This window comes from Malaclemys terrapin, chromosome 7 (genome assembly GCF_027887155.1).
Source record: "Malaclemys terrapin pileata isolate rMalTer1 chromosome 7, rMalTer1.hap1, whole genome shotgun sequence".
Lineage (NCBI taxonomy): Eukaryota > Metazoa > Chordata > Testudines > Emydidae > Malaclemys > Malaclemys terrapin.
Window position 1 is genome coordinate 99,700,940 of NC_071511.1, and position 14,455 is coordinate 99,715,394.

Genomic DNA, 14,455 nt, shown 5'->3' on the forward strand with positions numbered 1-14,455 from the left:
CTTGGGACTGGAAGAAACTAGAATATTGTATGATTTTTGTTGTAAGTGACCATTTTTTACTAAGTCTAGCTTGCCTGGCTGGCAAGATAGACTGGAGAGTCTAAGGGGATTGTCTGTGATTCCATGGTGAGACTGATATAATGATCCAGAAGTTCACATTTGTCACTGGCTTGGTGAAATCTAATTATAAAACTTATCACCAGTTTGGGGTGTATGCAATGTTTTTGACAGTTTGCCCTTTGGTAGGCACTCACAGTCATGAGCCACTCCTGACCCAGTGTGACACACCCAAAGAACGAATACAGTGACCACAAATTCAGTTACAAGGAAACAGTCTTGTTTGGATTATAAATTTTAACTTACTCTCACGTACATTTCTACCCAACCGGAGAGAGCCCAAGCAACAGCCAATGCTGTGATCTGTCAATTAATTACTGCGGTGGCTGATGTCCACACCACCCTTCTTCCATCAGTGGTGTGCATCCCCACTAGGAGCCCTTCCACCAACTGAAGAGGGGCAGTGTGGGAGACTCAGAGTCAGGGCTCTCAGCTCGGTGCAGCTCTCCGCTGGTAGATGGGTGCGGGGGTCAGCCAGTGGGAGCTTCTTGCCTCCAGCAGGGAGATCCACACTCAGAGTCCGGTCAGCTGCCATGTTCTCAGTGGGGAGCCGGGACCCTGGGAGGCTGCAGGGCTTCCAGTGGGGAGCTGGGCGGCATCCCAAGCTGGCAGGCTGGGTGGCAGCCCAGCTTGGAGTGGAGACCCAGCAGCAGACTGGCTGGGGAGCCAGGAGTTGGCCTTCTTGTCCATTTCATGGCTCCAGCTCCAGAATGACCGCCAACAGCTGATGTAAGGAATGCGATGTCTACACAGACACTGTGTTGCCCTAACTACACCGACATAAGTCCTACGTCTCTTATCGAGATCGCTTTATTCTGTCAGCATAGCAGGGGAGTCACGTCGGAAGGAGGAGCATTTCAGTGTGTACACCTCCACTGTTTTGTCGATGAAAGCTGACTTTTGTTGACAAAACTGTGTAGTGTAAGGCCTAAGCGACTTACCAAAGGCCATGCTGCCAGGCAACACTGGAGCTCGGTTGGAACTCAGCAGCTTCTAGGCCGGTGGCCAGTCTTCTGTATCATGACAACTCTCAACCTTCTGACTCCTGGCAAAACTTGAAAATGTGCATCATTGGATTGGAAACTGATTTTTTTTCAAAGCCCAGTTTGTCTCTAATGCTGCATCAGCTGCATCAGGTTGTCTGAGCATTCTCATGTACACATCTTGTTGATGTCTGATCTCATTGTCCTGGATTCATGTTCTGTGAGGATTCAGATGTCCATGTTATACAGTTAAAATCCATTTATCTGCTATTAAAGATAAGCAAAGAATAGATGGCTAACAAAGTGAAAGGGTGCTTCCTGTAATCCAGGTCTTTGCCTCACATGGCACATTTTCAAGAGCTCTGAATCTAGCCTGAGATCATGTACTATCAGATAGAGAATAAATCCCATAGGTAGATACTTTGCAGTTCCCAGCATTATGTTTGATTTATCAATAAGATCCCAAAATATGATAGAATTGATAGTGCATATCAAATTGCAGGCAAGAATTAGGACATAGAGCATACACACAGAGAACACCAAAAGATCAGAAAGAGTTCATATCAATTATATTTACTTTTTAATGGTTGAACTGTAAAGAAATGTCTCTTTACTCATGTGGTGTTTTTCATTTAAGATATAGTTCCAAAACTTATACCACGATCTTTTTTAAGGCCTGATTTTGGAATTCTCGCTCTCTCTAGGTAATTCCTACTCATTCAAGAAGTTCCACTGACTTCAGTGAGATCACATGCACGAGTTCAGTATGATTCCATAAGACTAAGGGTTGTAGAATCTAATCCTTAGCCGTGTTCCTCGTTGTGTTTAAAAAGAAAAAGACTATCTGTGTTTAATTTGACATTAGATATCTCCAATCCTTTGCAAATACTTCAAACATTGCTTTATATTTCACATTCTCTAAGGATTGCATGTGGTATTTGCACTAAATCTTGGCATTCTATTGAAACCAAAACTATGAAGAAGTGAAAGTCAGAGTACAAATCAGGGCGTTGCATTTTTCATCATATTTACCTACAGTGAAAATATATGATGAAGAAATTTACCTCTCAACCATGTCCATCTTGATCAGAGTTTAAAAGTCAATGGTTAAACAGGACTGTCTTTATCATCTTCAAAGTACAAACAGGAGTTACTGACTATATTTAATGCGATAGCAACTGGCTACTCAGCAATTTATGTGACTAAAACTTTGCAGAGGAAGAGGCAGTGGGCAGTGATTAATCTGCTATCAGCCACCAGGACAAAATATGGAGAAAAACAATTATTCCACTGTCTCGCCTGTAATTATCACAAGCTCTTTCTCCAAGATGCACCTGTAACTTTAATTGACTTTTGTAACAAAGTCAGATTTTTTCATGATCAGACTCTGCTTGAAACAGCAGTCTCTCACAAAGCAGAATTTGCTTTCTTGGCACAGTAGAGACAACACTTTTTTATTTTACAGATGTAGGCGTCTGTAAATAGACACATTCATCTCAGTTTATTATTACTTGTTCAAGGGGGAACAATCAAAGATATGTGTTTTTAAAACTGGATTCATGGAGATTTATATGTGAGATCTACAGCTGGCTCTATATCACAAGCCAAGACCTAGCAAACAAGTCCCTCTGGGTTCACAAGCTTTTAGTTCTCAAGCTCATTAGTCTGTTAGGCTCACAATAAAGAGTGAATAAAAAGCCTCCAAACAAAACTCAAACAATCTGTCATTCACTCACTGAACTCATTTTTTAATCCAGACTTAAAATGTGTCAAGAAACTCATTATCAAGCCCCCATGAAATTCAAGCTGCTTCATACATCAGAACCAATACAGCCACACCACCTCCATACAGAAAGGTCCCAATAATCTCATAATAATATATTAGTGACGATGGTAGAAGCAAATGTGAAGGCTCAGAGCAGCAGAAGTATTCAGGGCTACATTGTAATTTGGACCACATGCCTGCACAGGGGAGTCAATTTGTGTCTAATTCAGTTGGAAATGGGCCTGAGTCATGAAGGTCAGCTCCAGAGCCAAACAGCCAAACATTGAGGGGAGGGATAGCTCAGTGGTTTGAGCATTGGTCTGCTAAACCCAGGGTTATGAGCTCAATCCTTGAGGGGGCCACTTAGGGATCTGGGGCAGAATAAAAAAAATTGATCCTGCTAGTGAAGGCAGGGGGCTGGACTTGATGACCTTTCAAGGTCCCTTCCAGTTCTAGGAGATGGGATATCTCCATCCCCAAAGTTCAGGGCTGTTTGGATCAAGGGTTTTGGTTCAGGGCCTCTCTCTCTCTCATATCAGTATTTAAAAAATAGTTCCTAATAAAGATGAATTGTAACCACAAACTCTGACCCAAATATGACTGAACTATGGGGAGATTTGGCTCCAGATCTGAATTTCATGGCTTGAACCTAACATGATGGGTGTGGTATGGTAATATTTGATTGGTATTATTGTATTTATTTATCATTTTTATTGTGTTTGTATTTCAGAGCCTAAATTATGATCAGGCCCCCATTATTCCAGGCATTGCAGAAACACAAAGGTAAAAATAGTTGATGTCTCTAAGCTCTTAGAGAGTAATTTAAAAAAAGATTAAACAGGTGTGACAAATAGATGAGGAGCAGCAAGGGAGGACAAGGGTAACAATAACCAGCTCACAATGGAAGTGTGCACAATGTCATTGCATAACTTACCATTAAAAAGCATGGGAGTTTTTTAATAGAAATACATTTTTTAGGCACAAGCCTAGGTAAAAGGGTAGCTCATAGCCCCAGCAGGAGCCCAGGAAGTACCCACAGAGGCACAATTCTTTCCCTGTTCTCCCCTTGCTCCCTAGAATTAGTAATTAACGCTAGGCCCTAGCAGTACCAGGCTACTAACCCTTGCACTGGTTCAGTTATGCTGGCCAGCCTAGTGGAGGCGGTGATTCAATGCTGTGCCCATTCCCTATCCTGCATTAGCAATCCCTGTTCAGCTGGATGGGAGTACTAGGTGTGCAGCCCCAGATTACCGCTCCATGCCTGCAGTGGAGATGCAGGGAGGCCATGAAAGGGAACCCTACGAGGGTTGGGCCACAATTCAGCCCTTAAATAAATGAGTATAAACGAAGATGCTGACGCCTTGTAGGCATCACAGTAAAAGGAAGTGGTGAGAACAAATCTGAAGGAGGAGCAGCAAATGACCTTGACACCCAGGTGTTGAGCCACTGAGCTCACAGAAGCCTATTCCTGAAATCAGTACAGAAAGCTGGAAGGTGCTTCTCTCTGCTCCTGCAAATCCCTCCTCAAGACCTACTGCTGCTGTGATACCTGTGACCAGGGCTGGCTCCAGGCACCAGCTGAGCAAGCTGGTGCTTGGGGCGGCAGATTGTTCAAGGCGGCATTCTGCCCAATCCTAGGGCAGCACAGCCACTTTTTTTTTGTTTGTTTGTTTTTGTTCTTGTTCTTGTTCCGCTACGGCTGCCCTGTAGGGGGCGGCGGCGCGGAGAACGAGAGTGCCCTGCAGGGCAGTCCTCTTCCTTCCCTCCCTGCCGACCAGAGCGGAGCCCTCGCGGCAGGCAGCAGGAGGCGGCTCAGCGGGAGGGGCCGCGTGGCAGCGCCCCTGCTGTAGCCCTGGCCGCCCCCTTCTCTCTCTCTCCCGCCCGCTCAGGGCCGGCTCCAGGCACCAGCTTCTCAAGCAGGTGCTTGGGGCGGCCGTTCCGGACAGGAGCGGCAGTTCCAGGTATTCGGCGGCAATTCGGCGGACGGTCCCTCACTCCGCCTGGGAGTGAAGGACCTCCCGCCGAATTGCCGACGCAGATCGCGATCGCAGCTTTTTTTAGATCGCGGTCGCGACTTTTTTTTTTTTTTTTTTTTGGTTTTGGCTGCTTGGGGCGGCCAAAACCCTGGAGCCGGCCCTGCGCCCGCTCCCTCCCCCTCCCACCCCCCCAGCCGGTCCCCCTGCACCCGTGCTCCGGCTGCGCCGCAGTTTTTTTTTGTTTGGTTGGTTTTTGCTTAGCCATTCTGGCCACCCCGTTTTTTTTTTTTTTTTTTTTGCTTGGGGCGGCCAAAAAGCCAGAGCCGGCCCTGCCTGTGACCCTAGTCTGAGGGATCAAATGGGGTAACACGCTTGTTTGTTTGTGTCAGAGGTGGATTAAGATTTATTGGAGGCATGGGCACAAAAAACATGGTATGAGTTTTGGTAGATTTTTATGATCTATGCCATTATACCTGAGGTGCTGGCAGATACTTCATTCATTCATTTCTAAAAGTCAGATATGAATAAGGAGAAACCCCAACCTCTACTAAGCTTCACTGAGAATGAGCATCTATTAGACTATGGTATCTCCTTCTCTTTGTTTCTACATGAAAGAATCCTGTGCAGCCAAGAAACTTTTAATAGAAGCTGCATTCCATCTAACTGTGAAATGAAGGAAATAGTTAAATATCAGAGATTTTCATTTTTGCACCAGGGGGATGTCTTTTCATCTTGCTATGTAATGATATTTTCACTGAGCATTTGAGAATCACTAGAGTATATTACTAGTCTTTGGACCTTTTGATCCACCTTATTGTTTGGCAATCTTTCTGCTTTATTAACTTATGAAAGAATTTGATCTCACTTTCAGTACTGGAGTTCATGTTTTGAGATGTCCACAATGTCTTCTGTCTTAATTTTAAATACATCAGGCCATACCTTTTGATATTTATTCTGGTTGGAGTTTTGAATTGTATATTTGCCAGAAAACTTATTTTATTTTATTTTATTTGCCCATGTCATTGCTATATGAGATGAGAATAATTTAGTTGTTAGGTAATTTACTAACTACCTTCCACAGAAGAAGAGTATGTTTGTTTCAGAAAGCTGTCTCTATGATCACATTGGCTGGCTATCAATTGCATTGTTTTTTTTATAGCTCTGCAATGTTCTGAGAAAAACCTTAGTCAAAATATTAACAAGTTTTGCTCTCCTCTTACCTCCTGAACCTTTATAAAGTGTTTAAATAAACATTCAGGAAGACCTTCTATCTGAATGAGTATAAGAGTACAAAACCAACTTCTTTAAGAAATTGCACTATAACTAAATAATAATTTATACTTTAAAATTTCATCCAAGGATCTAATAATGTTTTAGAGATGTTAATGATTAAGTTTTATTACCAGAGGTAGTTAAAAAATACTAATTTGTTTTCATGGCAAAAAAATTTAAATAATTGTTTTCACAATTTCCCATGGTTTTGTTTTCAACCACAGGGGGAGGGGAAAAGACTGGGGGGGGAGGGATTTTGAAAAACATTTTCAGTAAAATATTTTCTTTTTAGTTAAAAATGTTTGGTTTAGAAACATTTTTGATTTTTCAAAACCAAACTTCAAAATTTTGAGGCTAAAACCAAACCAAAAATGATTATTTTTACCAAATTAAAAATGTTTATCAGAAAAGAAATGTTACCAGGTTTGGTTGAAAAACTGGAAATTTTTTACTAATTTTCAAATTTTCATTTTGATCAAAAAGCCATTTTTGTCAAAATAATGTTTTTACAAAATGTTTTGACTTGCTATGATTATTACACCCATTGTACAGATGTTAACCTGACCCACCAAGATGTTAAAGGGATATTGTGAACAAAAATAATATTTAAACTTTGTGTGTGTGTTTCACAGCAACAGAAGAAAGAGAAACATTTTAAAGATAGGAACACATGGTAGGAAGACTAAGGGACAGGTCACCTGAAACAACTTGTAATTTCTTTTTAAATAGACTAGATTGACTGTATCCTAGTACTGCATTAGCCTTTTTCATGGCCACATCACATTGGTAGCTCATAGTCATCCTGTGATCAACAAATACACCCAGGTCTTTCTCCTCTTCTGTTAGTTACAACTGATAATCCCCCAATTTATAGCAAAAATTCTTGTTATTAGTCCCTAAGTACATGACTTTGCACTATTAAATTGTGTCCTATTTCTATTATTCTAGGTTTCAAGATCATTCAGATCTTCTTGTATTATATTCCAGTCCTTCTCCGTATTGGTAATATCTCCCAAATTTGCTTTATTATTCTTTTGTGCCATGATCATTAATAAACATGTTAAATAAGATTGGTCCCAAGACCAATCCCTGAGGAACTCCACTAATAAACTTCCTCCAGCCTGACAGTTCAGCTTTCAGTATGACCAGTTGTAGTCTCCTCTTTACTCAGTTCCTTAGCCATGTTTCAATTCTTGAATTAATCCCCATCTTCTCCAATTTAACTAATAATTTCCCATGTGGAACTATATCAAATGCCTTACTGAAATCCAGGTAGATTAGATCTACTGCATTTCCTTTGTCTGAAAAATCAGGTATCTTCTCAAAGAAGGAGATCAGGTTGGTCTAGCACATTTACCTTTTGTAAAACCATGTTGTATTTTATCCCAATTACCATTTGCCTGTACGTATTTAACTACTTTCCCTTTCAAAATTTGTTCCAAGACCTTGCATACAATTGAGGTCAAACTAGCAAGCCTGCAGTTTCTTGGATCACTTTTTCTCCTCCTTAAAATTAGGCACTACTATATTAGCAATTCTCCAGTCATAGGGTATGACCCCGAGTCATTAAAAATCCTTGCTATTGGGCTTGCAATTCCATGTGCCAGTTCCTTTAATATTCTTGGGTGGAGATTATCTGGACCCCTCTGATTGGGTCCCATTTGAGTTTGACTTTCACCTCAGATGTGGTCATTTCTACTTCCATATCCTCATTCCCTCTAGCCACCCTGCAACTACCCCTACACTCTTCATTACCCTTACTATTAGTTTTAATTTCCTTTGCAAAGTCCAACTCTGCTTGGCTTTTTGGCAGTTGTCACTTTATCCCTACACTTTCTGACCTCCAAGAGAGCAGCTTTCCTTTCTGATCCTTCCCATCTTCCATCCCTTCTAGGCTTCCTGCTTTCTCTTAATCACCTGTTTGAGATTCTTGTTTATCCAGCTCATCATGCAACCATTCTCTATGAATTGTGTGACGTTACCTCACTTAGCCCCCAGTCCTGCAATCATTTATGCACATGCTTCACTTCACTATCATTTGGCCCTGAATCTGATCTCACAAACACTTACATACCTGCAGGGCCAGCTTAAGGCCGATTCCGCTAATTCCCCAGAACTGGGCACCGCGCCTAAGAGGGTCCCGCTCCCCCAGCCGGAGCACAGCAAGCCCCGCAGCCCCACTCCCCTGGCTGGAGTGCAGCAAGCCCTGTGGACCCGCTCCCCCGGCCAGAGCGCCGGCCAGAGCCCTGCAAGTCCCGCGGCACCGCAACCCCGGCCGGAGCGTGGCAATCCGAAGTGCCACTGAAGACTCGGAGTGCCACCCGGTGAGTACAAGCCCCATGAATCGGGCCCCGCACTTGCTAAAGCCGGCCCTGCATACATGCTTAACTTTACTCCCATGAACTCAATGGGATTACTCACCTTAATAAATATTTGAGTAAGTCTGTGCCTGATCAGGGCTTTAGATAGGTATGGTTTGTATTGTTCCCTAATTTTTTATACTGTATTTCATTGTAATATATAATGGAGAAAATTAATCCACAGTTTAATACAAGTATTTATAAGTATGAAATCTTTTCTTAATTTTAAGCATTAGTTTATTTCTAAATGTGAAAAAACGGCCCTTAACATTTTATGATCCTGTGATGACAACAGACTAACCACAAAAGCATATAAACAAATTGTATGAGATAATTCTGCTGTCATAAATATTTTAAAATGATGTTACAGCTTTTCAGTACAAAGCAAACATTTTCCTATAAACCCAAGTGATCGAGGATCACGATGAGACCTTTTGCAAAAAATAAGAGTACGTAAAACAAATTATGCATTCAACTGACTGAAAAAGTATGTGTTCTTCTGCTGATCTAGCAATTTGTTTTGTTGTGCTAGAAATATTTTTAAGACACCATCTTATTTAGCAGAATGGAATTGCTTTATATGAAGCAAAACATGCACCAGGTATTACTAGAAGATGAGCACCATGTGATGATATGTAAAGCTCACTCAACACCCACTGAAGTCAGCCGGACATGAGTATAATCAATAAATTGCAAAAACAAAGTAAGCCTATGTAGGGCCATAGAAGAATAAGGTCATAGTTAAGGTATTGGTCTAAATTGATACACATTGCACTAATATTCATATCCTAAATGCATGTTCAAAACTGTTAAATTGATTCTTTTGTTGAAAGGAAAGTTGAAATGGGAAGTGTGGTTCCAAATTGGACCACTGGGGGCAGCTGTTCTCTGTGGCAGCAGCGCTCTGAGAAGTTTTAGAGTGGTAGTGGGCAAAAAAGCTAACTCAGGAAGGAAAAAAAAAAAAAGGAAGTGACATCCAGGAGCCAATGAAAGTGTTTGGAGATGACTAGGTGCTCCAACATTCCTGGGAGACGCTTCCCCTGTATTGGGTAAACTGCTGGACAATCACAAAAAGTCTGGAATCGCTCAGTACAAAAAGAAGATCTCTGCCCGTGGAAGTTAAGGAGACATTAGAAGTTAGTGTGACTGTTTCAGTCTTATTGTAGCTAAATTCTGTTCAGCTTCTCAAGCGAGTGTTTCTAGGATTGTATATTCCTTCCAGCTCTCACTTCTATCCAGAGTAGAACATTTACCTTAACTCATTGTGTGTTTGCTAGAGTTAGGGAACTGCTTACCTCAGGAACTACTTCTTTAACATCAAGGAGGGTCCCAGATGCCCATGTATCTCATAATAAGGGCCCCCTGATGCTGCAGGGCAAATTCCCTCAATTTCAATTGATGTGTTGCCTGAATAAGGACAGCAGGCTTAGGCCTTAATCTCTGTTTCCCATCCTCTTCAATCATCTTTTTATTTTTGTCTAAATGCTGGCTATTATTGAAACTAGCTGGGTTTGAGCCCAAATCCGATGGGAAGTTGCACTGTCACAGTCCACTGATTTATGTTCCCACCATCACATCTTAAACTGGCAGAGATCGCGTCTGTTTTATGATATGTCCTATGGTGTGAAACCTGCACTTTCCTGACACCTATTTCGGTTCACTTCTCCCCAACTTTTTTTTTAAAAAGTGTAAGCTTAAAACTTTTCCACTTAAAGGTGTATTTCAATTTGACAAGTGATGGCCCACTTCTATATTATCTCCCTGATCCTTCTGTTTGTCTCCTTTTGCATACCTACCTCCCTGACTGGTTTTGAAAAGCTTAGCACAGTAGCCTTTTACTTAAATGTATTTTCAAAGACCCAACGGGCAGCTAGGCATCCAGGTTCAGATCCTCAAAAGTATTTAGGCCCCTAACTCCTTTTCAAATCAATAGGAGTTAGGTGCCTAAATACCTCTAAGGATCTGGGGCCCTGTCCCCAGTGAAAGCCAGTGATAGTTGGGTGCCTAACTGCCCTTTATACCTTTAAAAAAATCTCCCCTTGAATTGTTTGTACAGCTCCATGAGCATGTCAGTGGAGTGACAATTTTATAAATAAAATTATTGCATATTGCTATTAATATTGGTTTTATTATATTTCTACCAGGGCAAAATATAATTTGGGAGAGAGCACCACCATCAGGGTTCCAATTTAGTGAAGCACAGTTCTAATGTTCCAATAAACTAATTAGTGCAGCTCTATGAATTAGGTTTTAAAGGCAGAAGAGCTTCCCTTTTAAAACTTTCTATTTGAAACTTGACCAAATTGGCAATGGCTGAACACGTAGCGCCATATGTCTCATAGCTAGCCTATGACGTTTGAGTAGCATCTGTGGTTGCTAATCTTCTCAACTGAATTGGTTTATACATTGTCCTATATAAGCTATAAAAATAATTATTTAAAATGGATCCTGGACTGTGAATATAAGTAGACATGATTTATTAGTATCATTTTTAGTGTTATGTTGGTTTGTGTCCGGTCATTCTGCAGTATGTCCCCATGAAGTTTAGTAAAGTCTGTGACATCCTGACATGATGCTTCAAAATATATAACCTGCACCAAGAAAAAAAAAAAGAGTTTGGAAAAACATGGGATTCAAGCCTCCCAAAGCTTTTGTAAGATACACAACAGAGGTATTTCCATAGGTGTGTTTTTTTCTGCTGCTCTAACGTGTATTTGTTTTATTTTTCCAACATTGTAACACAGGTTATTTTAAAGTATTTTTAATTTAGTAAAGATAGAGTTCATGCTCAGGTCCTTTATTTGGAAGTATTAGACAGCAAAGCATTATAAGCAGAGAAATTTTAAATAATCAGTCATGTGCAAACCCTATACATCATCTAATAGCAGCTGCCCAATTAGGCCTGACTATAATGAATATGTGCTACACAGTAGCTTTTAGGCTCGTAGGTGCCATATGTGGAAAACATTAAAGCATGAGCAAGTGCAATCATGTGCCCAAATAGTCAAGCAATTGCCAACTGTATCTCCCTGAAAAATTCATCCTTTATTGTAACTGAAGTATCACAGAAGGAGGCCAGTTTTATAACATTTTAAATAAATATCCAAGTCATTTTATGTATGACATCACTAAATGGAAGATATGTTTTCCTGTATGTTCCCCACTGAGATTATCTGGAAAGTTCTGTGGATTGTCCCATTGTTGAAAATTTGCAGTGGGATTTCTTCTATTGTCTAGACATTTACTCCCTGCTGTCAAAAGTGCTAAAATTAAATCCCTTGAAAATTTAAAATTCTTTTGATCTGTATAATCATTTGTTCTGCCAAATCTGCTTATATATCAAATGGGAGGGACAGGAAAAGTTGTCATTGGAGTTGAGTAGATAGCAGTATGCATACAGTGAAACCACTTCAGAATTAGTTACAGTGTATAATAAATCTAATTATTTTAAAGGGTTTATTGCCTTATTTTATATTAATTTATGAAGATTTTTGCATATGGATAAGATTGAGTGACCTTTCCACAAGATCCTTTGACAAGACATTAAAGTGAGGTAGTCTCTCTAGAATTATTCATGATGTTAAAGACAAGTGCCCTTGTTTGTACAAATCATAGATTGAGGGGTATATATAGAAAGAAGGAATGGAGAATTCCACAGAATGCTTTATTAGTCACTTGCTGTTCTGTCAATGGGAGCTAATGGAAAAGCAATAAAGAATACCCTAAGCATATAATATAGATAGACAAAAATAAGCCAAAACTGATTAAAATGACCTCCAAGAAGGGATTTAAATTGTCCTAAAGTGTTCTTTTGTGTCACCATTCCATACTTCTTGCTTTTTATTTCCAAAAGTTATGATTCCTCATTGAATTTACTAACAAATTCCCTTTTTTTTATCAGCAAGTTGACCATGTATGTAAAGATTGAAAAGGAATTAATTGCTATTGCTCTTTTTGTAAGAGAAGAATACAATATAATAGCAAGGCATTCCAGAAAAGAGAGAGCATATTTAGATATATCCAACTGCACATTTTGCATATACACTGTGTTGGAAACTTTCATAACCTGCACTGGTGTAAATTGTGTCTACTCTAGGGGTTTGGACCAGTGCAGCTAAAATAGTGGCTAGAAACCCAGTGTATGCAAGGTCCAAGACTTTTCTACATGTAGCTCTTTACTTTTTTGGCCAGTGCAAGATCTGGCCCTTATTATACATGATTTAGTATAGCTGGTTTTAGGGTCAATAAAAGCAAAGAGTTACTTTTGCTGACAGGTTTCATCATATTAAACTGACTTTGGTAGCAGGCAGCAGAACTCTATAGAGCAGGAGCAACCACAATAATTTCAGTCATTTTCAACAACTGACCTAAGAGAAAGGAAATTAAAATCTTTGCACTGTTGGGAGTTATTAATTAGCATGTGGAAGATCTCTAGTGTCAATTAAAAAGTTAACTGTAAAATCAGACTCTAATTAAAAGCTCTTGTTGTTCTTAAACCTCAGTTGTTAAACATGGGACTTTTTAGTACCCTAAGATTAGCATTAAACACCCCTCAGGGACTAATCTTAATACCTTCCATCCATCATTTACCACAGCTAGTGTTTCATTTACATTACTTAATACCTATGAGCCAAATTCCAGAAGGTGTTCAGCAGTCGCAGCTCCTCTACTGAAGTCAAAGGGAGCTGAGAGAATTCAAAATCTTGCAGGCACAGCCCTTGACTGTGAATGGTAAAAATGATTAGTGTTGGTTTCTATCATTTGTTTTAACTAGACTCAATGAATGTGACCCTGAAAGAAGTCTTCCCTCTCTCTACCCCCATTTCCTTCCCCTTCTCCTTTCACTTTAATGAACCCTTCCTACCCTAAAACAAAAATACTATAACCCCATTCTCCCACTTGTCAATGAGTCTAAACTGCCTTGCCCCCACTTATTCTAAATTTCTTATATATTTTATTTACTGTAGTTTGATGGATTTATGACTGCTCTTGAAAGAATCCATGAATTGTTTAAGAAGCAACTTAGGAGCTTTTTTTTTTGCTGATTTATTAAATCTAAAGATAAATAGAAGCTAGTGAGCCTGATTCTGAACTCTCTCATGGTGGGTTTATACTGATGCAACACCATTGATTCTAGTGGAATTATTTCTTATTTACACCAAAGTGAGATGAAAGTCAGGCCTAAACTTTTATACTGCCCTTTTGAGACTTTTCAGTGACTTGAGATTTTATAAGTTTGGCCATATCGTTATACCCTGGTTTCAATAATGTGGTATGGCTGCCTTTATTTTTGTGACAGTCATTGGTACAGTTTGCTAAGTCAATGGGAAATGCCTTAGGGAAACATATTGAAAATACTGATCTTCAACTGCAAACATAAGAAACTTCTGATGTTATTGTTATGGGACTTTGAAGATAAATGTCTGTTAAATTTATCTCCTGGAAAGGGGCTCTGGCATTTGTTCTATGGCAATATGAAATTTAGGGTTTCAGTTTGGAAAACTTAGATGCCCTTCAGCTACAAGAGATTAAAGAGCCATTTTTATAGTATTGCCTGCCTTTTGGGGAACTATAAAATAGCAAACATAAACTCCCAGGAACCTGATTTCTGAGATGACCTCTAGCACCTCACTCATAGTTATCAAGTGATTTATTGATCCTTCTTTTCATATTTAGGGGAAGTTCCCAAATTATCATATTAGGAGGAGAGAATGAATTCCATAATAATCAATTGTTTAAAATCAAAAGAATCCAATAATTCTTTTAAATATCCAGGTTCTAAAGCTGAATCCACCTGTCTGATGTTACTGCTCTCCAGGCTTCCCAGATGAGAAATGTCCTATTTCCTTGTAGTGACAAACCAGCCAGACTGCTGATTTTTTTGTACATTTACCCTTCCATTTTTCACTTGTTTGTTAGGAGTTTGGTGTGTACCTACAAGGACAAAAGTGACAATGTGGTTATACTGCAATTTGGCTTGAA

The 14,455-nt window shown here is 39.9% G+C and overlaps 1 long non-coding RNA gene across 4 annotated transcripts in view; it reads left to right on the plus strand.

Moving 5' to 3' along the window:
• Nucleotides 1-14,455, plus strand: part of LOC128840009 (uncharacterized) — a 63,576-nt gene that overhangs the window by 14,322 nt on the left and 34,799 nt on the right. For all 4 annotated transcript variants that reach the window (XR_008445587.1, XR_008445586.1, XR_008445585.1 and 1 more), the window contains exons 3-4: nt 3,596-3,648; nt 8,194-8,437. This is a non-coding gene — a long non-coding RNA (uncharacterized LOC128840009). The remainder of the gene's footprint in view (nt 1-3,595; nt 3,649-8,193; nt 8,438-14,455) is intronic.